Here is a 9,832-nt window from a genome sequence, read left to right as displayed (position 1 = left end):
AGGAGGAGATAGCAGTAGTACAGCTTTCCTGACCTTTAGAAAGAAAAATACACCTCACTTCACTCTGTTATTCTTTCTGGTTAATGTCTTACTTTTCCCTTTCATTGCAGAGTCAGTGTTCTCAGATTGCATGTGGTTTACTGCCTCACCGTTCTTTCTCCCGTTTCTTCTTTGCCATGAGTCACCTGCTGTGACACTTTAGTGACCCTTAAGATACTTCAGTAAAGACCAGTGGGTTGGCAAATCCAGCAAATCCCTCTTTTTTTTTTTTTCTGAGACAGAGTCTCACTCTGTTGCCCAGTCTGGAGTGCAGTGGCGTGATCTTGGCTCACTGCAACCTCCACCTCCCAGGTTCAAGCAATTCTCCCTGCCTCTGCTTCCTAAACAGCTGGGATTGTAGGTGCTTGCCACCATGCCTGGCTAATTTTTGTATTTTTTAGTAGCGAGAAGGATTCACCATGTTGGCCAGGCTGGTCTTGAACTCCTGACTTCAGGTGACTGCCTGCCTTGGCCTCCCAAAGCGCTGGGATTACAGGCATGAGCCACCGCACCCGGCCAACTTTCTCTTTCTTTTATTATTTGAGATAGAGTCTCACTTTGTCGCCCAGGCAGGAGTGCAGTGGCATGATCATGGTTCACTGCAGCCTTTACCTGCTGGGCTCAAGCGATCTTCCTATCTCAGCCTCTCAAATAGCTGGGACTACAGGCAGGTGCCACAATGCCCAGCTAATTTTTTTATTGAGACTGGTTTTCTCCGTGTTGCCCAGGCTGGTCTTGAACTCCTGGGCTCCAGCAATCTACCTGCCTTGACCTCCCAAAGTGCTTGGATTACAGGCGTGAGCCACAATGGCCAGCCTCCCCTATCTGTCTCTTTTCTTCCGGATTTCACCACTGTGACATTCTGCACTCACCACTTCCCCCACCCCACCTTTTTTTTTTTTTTTTTTTTTTTAATGTTTTTCTACTGTAGCTCTCATGACCACCAGAAGTCACCCAACCAGGCAGATCAGTATCCCTTATCAGTTCACCAGTCTTGAATAATCCTTGACACTTGCATCTTCCTAGATCCCCTCTTTGAAACAGTGTGTCACAACTTTTCCTTTTTCTTCACCCCCCCACCCCCATCCCCGCCCCACACTCTGGTGACATTCCTTCCCTCTTGCCTGCGGTTACTTCAGAGTCAGCACCTGCACCCGTACTTGACTCCTCCCCTCCAGCTCACAAGCGGAAGTATCTTCCTAGCTAAACTCAGCCTCTCCACGTTTGCTCTCGATCTCTCCCCTCCCACCATTTGGTCCCCCTTAGGGGACAGAACAGATCATGAGTGATGCACCTTCAGCTTCTCTTGCTCTGCTTTAAAATCCTGTTATCCTTTAAAATTCTTCCTTGCCCTCACTCCCCCACTGCATAGTTACTGCCCTCTCTCTTCTCCCTCATTTCTGCCATCAAGCCCAAGCTCTCATGAAGCATTCATTTAATCTTAACAGCAGCTCATGAGGATGGTGTCAGTATTGTCCCTATAAAACAGAAGTAGAGTACAGTTGTTTTATTAAACAAGATCACCTGGCAGGGTGCTTGTTTTTTTATTAAACAAGGTCACCTGAAGCCAGAGAGCTGGGCTCAGAGTCTGTGCCCCTGATCACTATGTCATACCACAATGCATACTTCATACTGGATGGCATCTGTTCCCAGCACTCAGCTCAGTGCCTTGCACATACATAACAGGGGATTAATAAATATGTCTGGCTGAATAAATACATGCTGCAGGTTCTTATTCTTTCACTCTTAGAATGACTCACTAGGCTGGGCGCGGTGGCTCACACCTGTAATCCCAGTACTTTGGGAGGCTGAGGCGGGCAGATCACAAGGTCAGGAGATCAAGACCATCCTGGCCAACATAGTAAAACCCCATCTCTACTGAAAATACAAAAATTAGCTGGGTGTGGTAGCACGTGCCTGTAATCCCAGCTACTCAGGAGGCTGAGACACGAGAATTGCTTGAACCCAAGAAGCAGAGGTTGCAGTGAGCCGAGATCATGCCACTGCACTGTAGCCTGGCGACAGAGCAAGACTCTATCTTAAAAAAAAAAGACTCACTAATCCAGGGATTCTCGAAAAGTGTAGGGGCTTAGGTTTATGTCTACTTTTCTGAAAGAAGCCACAGTTCTCATGAGTTTGTCATAGGAGTCTGTGTCCATAACAAATTAATAACTTTTGTTTTGTTTTGTTTTTTTTTTTTTTTTTTTTTTTTTTTGAGAAGGGGCTCCCCAATCAAATTCCTGGGGGGAAAGGTTTTCCCAAGTAGTTGGGACTACAGTTGTGTGCCACCACACCTGGCTATTTTTTTTTTCTTTGTATTTTTTCGTAGAGATAGGCTTTTGCCATGTTGCCCAAGCTGGTCTTGAACTCCTGGCCTCAAGTGATCTGCCTGTTTTGGTTTCCCGAAGTGCTAGGACTACAGGTGTGAGCCACTGCATTCGGCCACAACTGCTTGATTCATTCATTTTTCTGTCTCCAGTTTCATTTCCCTCCTTCCCCTCCCCCTTACATCCTGTACAATGCCAGTAGATGACTAGATTGTCAATGTCTCACTTTAATTCTGTTGCTGGTAAAAACATAAGAATAGGCAGGGCGGCACAGTGGCTCATGCCTGTAATCCCAGCACTTTGGGAAGCTGAGGCGGGCAGATCACCTGCAGTCAGGAGTTCAAGACCAGCTTGACCAACATGGCGAAACCCTATCTCTACTAAAAATACAAAAATTAGCCAGGTGCGGTTGCACACACCTGTAATCCCAGCTGGTAGGAAGGCTGAGGTGGGAGGATCACTTGAAGCTGGGAGGCAGAGGTTTCAGTGAGCCAAAATCACACCACTGCACTCCAGCCTGGGCAACAGAATGAGACTCTGTCTAAAACAAACAAACAAACAAACAAACAAATATATGAATTAGTTATATATATGAATAAATAACTTTCCTCTACCTAAAAAGTCTTGAATGCCCTCACCCCACTGCTTCCAAGATAAAAAACAAACACTCTGGACCAATAGCCAAAGTTTTCAGTAATCAAACCCAGCACACTTTACCAGTACTCCCATTTTTCTCCTGCTTGAATCCTCTGCCCCAGGCAAACCAAAGCCTTCTAACTTCAAAGCCTATGTTCTAACTCATCTTTCAGCAGTTCATTCAACAATAATGTATTTCATTCCTGCTCTGAACCAGGCATTATGCTAGGGGTGGGAATACACAGATGAATACAACACAATTTTACCCTTGAGAAACCATCAATCTAATTTGGGAGAAAGATGTGAAAACAAAAACCTAAAAACATGGAATGACAAATTGTCCCTGGGAGTTATTCTTGCCTGGAGGTGGGGTGCAGCTGAAAGTAAAGGAGACTTTTCTACGTTCAACATGTCTGCACTCTTTACTTGTTTCTTTTATAACATGCATGCATTACTTTTGTAACCAGGGGGAAAAAATCACAGTACATGAAAATTATGATTAATTCAATTCTGAACACTTGAGTTCAAAGAAAAAGCCCATAACTGTCAAAAACTTAGTAAAATTAAGGAAGAAAGGACAATGAACCAATAGAACAAATGGACAAAAGCTATGAATAGGCATTTCTCAGAATATGAAACATTTATGGTCAATAAATATATAAAGATATATTCAACTTCATTAATCATCAGAGAGGTACAAGTCAAAACCACAGTGAGATTCCATTTGATATCTATTTGAGTGGCAAAAATGAAGAAATCTGACAATACCATGCATCGGAGAGGACGTGGATCAAGAGAATCTCATATACAATGTTGTTAGAATTGTAAATTGGTTTAAAAAAATCAAACCAAACCAAAACAAAACCCCAAAACCACTTTGGTAAACAACTGGAAATTATCTTGTAAAGCTGAACATTCACAATAGAATTGTGAGCTACCAATTCTATTTCTATGTAAATACTAAAGAGAAAATCTTACACTTGAGCACCATTGGGTTTTACATGAAAGTTCTTGGTAGCACTTTTGCAATAACAGAAATCTGCAACAACCCAATGCTCAATATCGGGCAATTCGTTGTATTAGTTTGGGTTCCCCACAAGCAGACCCTGAGACAAGGACTTGGGTGCAGGTTGTGTATTTGGGAATTGATGATGTGGAGGACAGCAGGTCTAACGGAGAGTAACGAATGAGGTAGGGTAGGAGGGAAAGCCAGCGCAGGGTGCGTGATTTTTGGAGACCTCTGAAAAGTGTATAAAATGCCTCCCAGAATTGTCCATCTGAAGGATAGGAGACTGGGGCATTTATTCCTTGGCTCACACCTGCCACTGGTTGAAGGTTGTGTTAATTCTCTTTACTTTCAGGCTATGCCTGTAAGAGGGCTGAGTAGGCTCTTACGGCTTTGAAAAGGCCCTGAAACAGAAATTGGAGAGGCCTAAGACCTGGCACTTGCAGCGGAAATTGTCAGTAAGTGAACGCTCCCATGAAACTGGCCACCATATATTCAGGGCTAACAGGCCAAGGAGAATACAGGCCACCAAGAGTTTCTGTTGCACTGGAAAAATGAAAGTTAGCATAGTCACACATTAGAATCGTCTATAGCAGCTGCAAGAAATATATGCAACTATATGCATCAAGCCTGAGATGAATTTTAACAATATAACACAAAAAGTGAAAAAGAAATCCCAGGATATTACATAGGAAATGACACCGTTTTAGTAAAGAAAACAAGAACTAAAATTAACTATATTTTGGGAACATGTATGCATGTGTGTGTATGTGTGTGTGTGTACACAAATATATGAGTTACTGTACCCAACTGGTTTTTCAGTTTTCAAAAATTTATATATATATGTGTGTGCGTGTGTGTGTGTACACACATGTATACAAATACTGCTGGAATGCAATGGTGTGCTCACAGCCCTTTTAATTTTTTTTTTTTTAAGAGATGGAGGGGGTCACACTATGTTGCCCAGGCTGGACTTGAACTCTTGGTCTCAAGTGATTCTCCTGTCTCAGCTCTCCAAGTAACTGAGATTACAGACACATGCCACTGTACCCATTCTATTTTTTTTTTTTTTTTTTTTTTTTTTTGAGACAGAGTCTAAGCTCTGTCACCCAAGCTGGAGTGAAGTGGCGTGATCTTGGCTCATTGCAACCTCTGTCTCCCAAGTTCAAGCAATTCTCCTGCCTCAGCCTCCCATGAAGCTGGGATTACAGGTGTGCACCACCATGCCCAGCTAATTTTTGTATTTTTAGTAAAGATCACATTGGCCAGGCTGGTCTCAAACTCCTGACCTCAGGTGATCCACCTGCCTGGGCCTCCCAAAGTGTTGGGATTACAGGCATGAGCCACTGTGCCTAGCTCCCATTTTACAATGTTTTATTTTTATTTTAATTTTATTTTTTATTTTTTGAGATGGAGTTTCTCTCTTGCTGCCCAGGCTGGAGTGCAATGGCGCGATCTTGGCTCACCACAACCTCTGCCTCTTGGGCTCAAGCGATTCTCCTGCCTCAGCCTGTAATACCAAGTAGTTCCAGCTACTCAAGTGCCACATGCCCGGCTAACTTTGTATTTTTAGGAGAGATGGGGTTTCTCCATGTTGGTCAGGCTGGTCTCGAATTCCTGAGTTCTGGTGATCTGCCCGCCTCGGCCTCCAAAAGAGCTGGGATTACGGGTGTGAGCCGCTGCACCTGGCCCATTTTCCAATTTTTAATAAATTTTAAAACAAAATGTTTTGCTGGGTACAGTAGCTCACACCTATAATCCCAGCATTTTAAGAGGCCAAGGCAGGAGGATTGTTTGAGGCCAGGAATTTGAGACCAGCCTGGGCAACATAGAGAGAATTGTCTCTACAAAAATAAAATTAAAAATGAATACATTTAAAGACAAACAAACAAGAATTAGTTGTGTGTGGTGGTGCAAGCCTGTGGTTCCAGCTACTCAGGAGACTTAGGTGGGAGGATCACCTGAGCCCGGGAGGTTGAGGCTGCAGTGAGCCATGATTGCACCACTGCACTCCAGCCCGGGTGACAGAGCAAGACATTGTCGTCTCTAAATACATATATATACATAGATATACATATATACATATGTGTATATATATACACACACACGCACACACACATATAGATATATAAAACAAGAAAATGATAAACACAAGATTAGGCACTGGGTAGGAGGATATGTGTAAGTAGTCAATTCAGCCACTGCAGCCTTGAACTCCTGGGCTCAAGCAATCCTCCTGCTTCATCCTCCCAAGGACCATAGGTATGTGCCCCTATGCCTAGGTTTTTTGTTTGTTTGTTTTTTGTAGAGACAGGGTCTCTACGTTGCCCAGGCTGGTCTCAAACTCCTGGCCTCCAGCAATCCTCCTGCCTTGGTGTCCCAAAGTGCAGGGATTACAGGCATTAGCCACTGTGCCTGGCCAAGGAGGTTAATTTTGTTCCCTCCTAAATCCCCAGGGCCTAACAGTTCCTGGCACATGATAGGCACCAAACAATTATTTGTTGAATGCATGTAGTTTAGCTAGGAAGAAGAAATATAGGCTAAGAGCCAATCGTGGAAGAATTTTTAATGCTCCAGTTCAACTCAGCTCAGACATATGTCCTCTTAATTTCTTCCCTAGCTCAGACTCCAGCTCGGTATTTAACCAAACAATAAAATGGTCTCATTTCTGGCCCTCACCCTCATCAGTTACTCTTTTCTACCTCTTCAACCGGTCTTACTTGCCTTCTTGCTACCTCAGCTTTTCATCTCTAGAAGCCTTGGTTTTCCAGGTTCCCTTAAGGCCCTTGGCCACATGCTAAGGCAGTTTCCACACTGTCAGATGATCACACACCTGCTAGGTATTCTTGCCTTTGCTCATACCGATCCACCCTTCACCCTTTTGCACTCTGCTCTTTACTTCCAGAGGTGGACTTGAAAGCAGCAGCATCTGGGCTCTTTGCTTGTAGGCTTCCTGCTGGGCTCAGCCAGTGAGAGGTACTGAAGGAGATCTGAGAGAAAGAAGAGAGGAAGGGCTCTTCTTTCCTCCAAGCTCCTGTTGGCTGTCCTTCTCCTACAGCTACAGAAAGACTGGTAACTGTTCCATCTCTTTGCCCCTTCAGGCCAATGGTTGATAATGGCTTCGCAGTAGACGCTAGACCTGGGGTGCTTCACTGTCCCTTTTTGGTTTCCCTCAACCCTGCTTACATCTCTGTACACTGTCCCTTTATTAACTCTCCTCGGATACACATTTTGAGCGGTTCATTTGTTTCCTGCTGATCTTAGTTGATACAAAAGCAAAAATATACAATAGCATATATTTAAGAAAATTGAAATGATTCACAAAATTCACCCCTTTAAAACATACAATTTAGTGGTTCTTAGCATGTGCCAGCAAATTGTATCTTTTTTTCATTTCACATGTAATCAAATGTTTCTCTTGTGTCAATAAGGTACACGTTTCACATCACCAGTTACTTAACCATTCATAATGTTTCTAAATTTTCACTATCATTCAATAAGTACTATGGTAAACATTGTTGTGTATGTGGCCGTTTTCTTTTGGGGAGTAGTATTTCTCTTTTTTTTTTTCTTTTTTTTGAGACGGAGTCTTTCTCTGTCACCCAGGCTGGAGTACAGTGGTATGATCTCAGCTCACTGCAACCTCTGCCTCACAGGATCAAGTGATTCTCCTGCCTCAGCCTCCCGAGTAGCTGGGATTACAGGCATGCACCACCATGCTCGGCTTATTTATTTATTTATTTATTTATGGTAGAAACAGGGTTTCACCATGTTGGCCGGGCTGGTCTTGAACTCCTGACCTCAGGTGATCCACCTGCCTCAGCCTCCCAAAGTGCTGGGATTATAGGCATAAGCCACCATGCTTGACCTCAAATTGCTTTTTTAAAGGATAGCAATTTACCCTGCCATGGTTTTCTCTTGACTGTACCAACTACATCATCTCTTTAACATTGAAAGTACATAAGGTATGTATACTTTGCTAATGTAGTAAGTAGTCTTAACATTTGAACTTCTTTGACAGCCATACCAATTCTAAGCCATTTAAAGCTGATTTTAGCTAAATGGGACTGGAGGGTCAGTGATTTTGAGGGCATGGGGTGGAGAGAAGGTTAGAAGGATTTGCTGTCCAACTTTCTTCCTTCTATTTTTCCAGACTCTTCATCTTGTTTATATATTAGTTTCCTTCTCTTCATTGAGCTATTGAGCTATGCTTCTTCAGGGCCTAGGATAGTGTCTGGCACTGTCCACAATATCAATAAACATTTATGAAATGGATAAATGATGGAAGAATAAAGTTATGAAATATGCACAGGGTTGGTCATCCTAATATATGAGCATTAACTGTGCATTAACTGCTCTCCTTCTAATGGACTCTCCGGAATCAACACTTTCCATTCCCTTCTAATAAATATGGTGCTAATGCTCAAGGACAGATAAATGGTTTGGGTTACTTTCTGGAATACCTACATACTCATTCCTGCCAGTTGAGCTACATGCTTAACAAGAGTCTGCTGTCCTAAACCTGTTTATGGTAGCTATATGCGGGAGTTTAATAAACTGATGAATTATCCATCAGTTTATTAAAATTACATAAACAGATGAAACATAAGCATGAAAAGAGCTGTCTCTATGACATGTCAGTTGCATGCTTTGAAAATATTAGCTAAAGACCAGTTGAAATTACTACTAAATCAGATGTGAGCAAAAGAACTACGAAAGTTTTTTTTTTTAAGCCTCTACTTATACTGCTTTGTAAGAAGTTTTAAGTACACAGTCAACTTGGAAGCCAGGTGTGGTGGCTCACACCTATAATCCCAGCACTTTGGGAATAGGTGGGTGGATTGCTTGAGGTCAAGAGTTTGACAGCAGCCTGGACAACATAGGGAAACCCTGTCTTTACAAATATATGTGTATTTTTGTACAAATATATGTATATTGTGTATACACACACACATATATATTTATCTTTATATATATGTCTTTACAAATATATATATTTGTAAATATATATATATATATATATATACACACACACACACATATTTGTAATTAGCCAAGTGTGGTGGTGCACACCTGTAGTCCTAGCTACTCAGGAGGCTGAGGTGGGAGGATCCCTTGTGCCCAGGAGGTTGAGGCTGCAGTGAGTCATCATCACACCACTGTACTCTAACACTCCAGCCTAGGTGACTGTTAAAAACAAAAAAAAAAAAAAAGGAAAGCATAGAAAATACATCATGGATATGATTTATGTAAGAAAGACAGCAGACAGCTCAAGAACAATAATCAATAGAGGTTTGGTCCTAGGTCTAAAGATTGGCAAGGCAAGTGCGTGTTCTTTATAGTTTTGAAGTTAAAATGAAATATTAGGGTATATATTCGCCATTTGTTGTTATTCACTGCTTAAATATTCTTTTCCAATTAAAGGATGAACTATTGGGCCAGGTCTAATTTGTTTCGGCATTAGGGGTCGGGAAGGGGATGTAAATCCTTATCCTTATCCTTTAAATCCTTTTGTTTCCATAGAAAGGCAGGTAGGAGTCAATTTGTTCTGATTCTTCCACCAGAGACTTAGCTAATTGCTGAATTCAGACCTGCCTGACCTAAGAGAGGGTGCAATCTTCTCTAATTAGACATGGTTAATATAGTTAGGCCTCTGCAAAGGGGAGAATGGAGGTTTGGGGAAAATAATTTTATTTTTTATTGTTTCCTTTTTACGGAGAACAGGGTCTTGCTATGTTGCCCAGGCTGGTCTTTAACTCCTGGGTTCAAGCAATCCTCTCACCTCTGCCTCCCTAAGTGCTGGAATTACAGGTGTGAGCAACCA

The sequence above is a fragment of the Rhinopithecus bieti genome, unplaced genomic scaffold (assembly GCF_001698545.2).
Source record: "Rhinopithecus bieti isolate Rb0 unplaced genomic scaffold, ASM169854v2 scaffold_14885, whole genome shotgun sequence".
NCBI classification, from domain to species: Eukaryota; Metazoa; Chordata; class Mammalia; order Primates; family Cercopithecidae; genus Rhinopithecus; species Rhinopithecus bieti.
Note: the sequence above shows the minus strand (reverse complement) of the source record.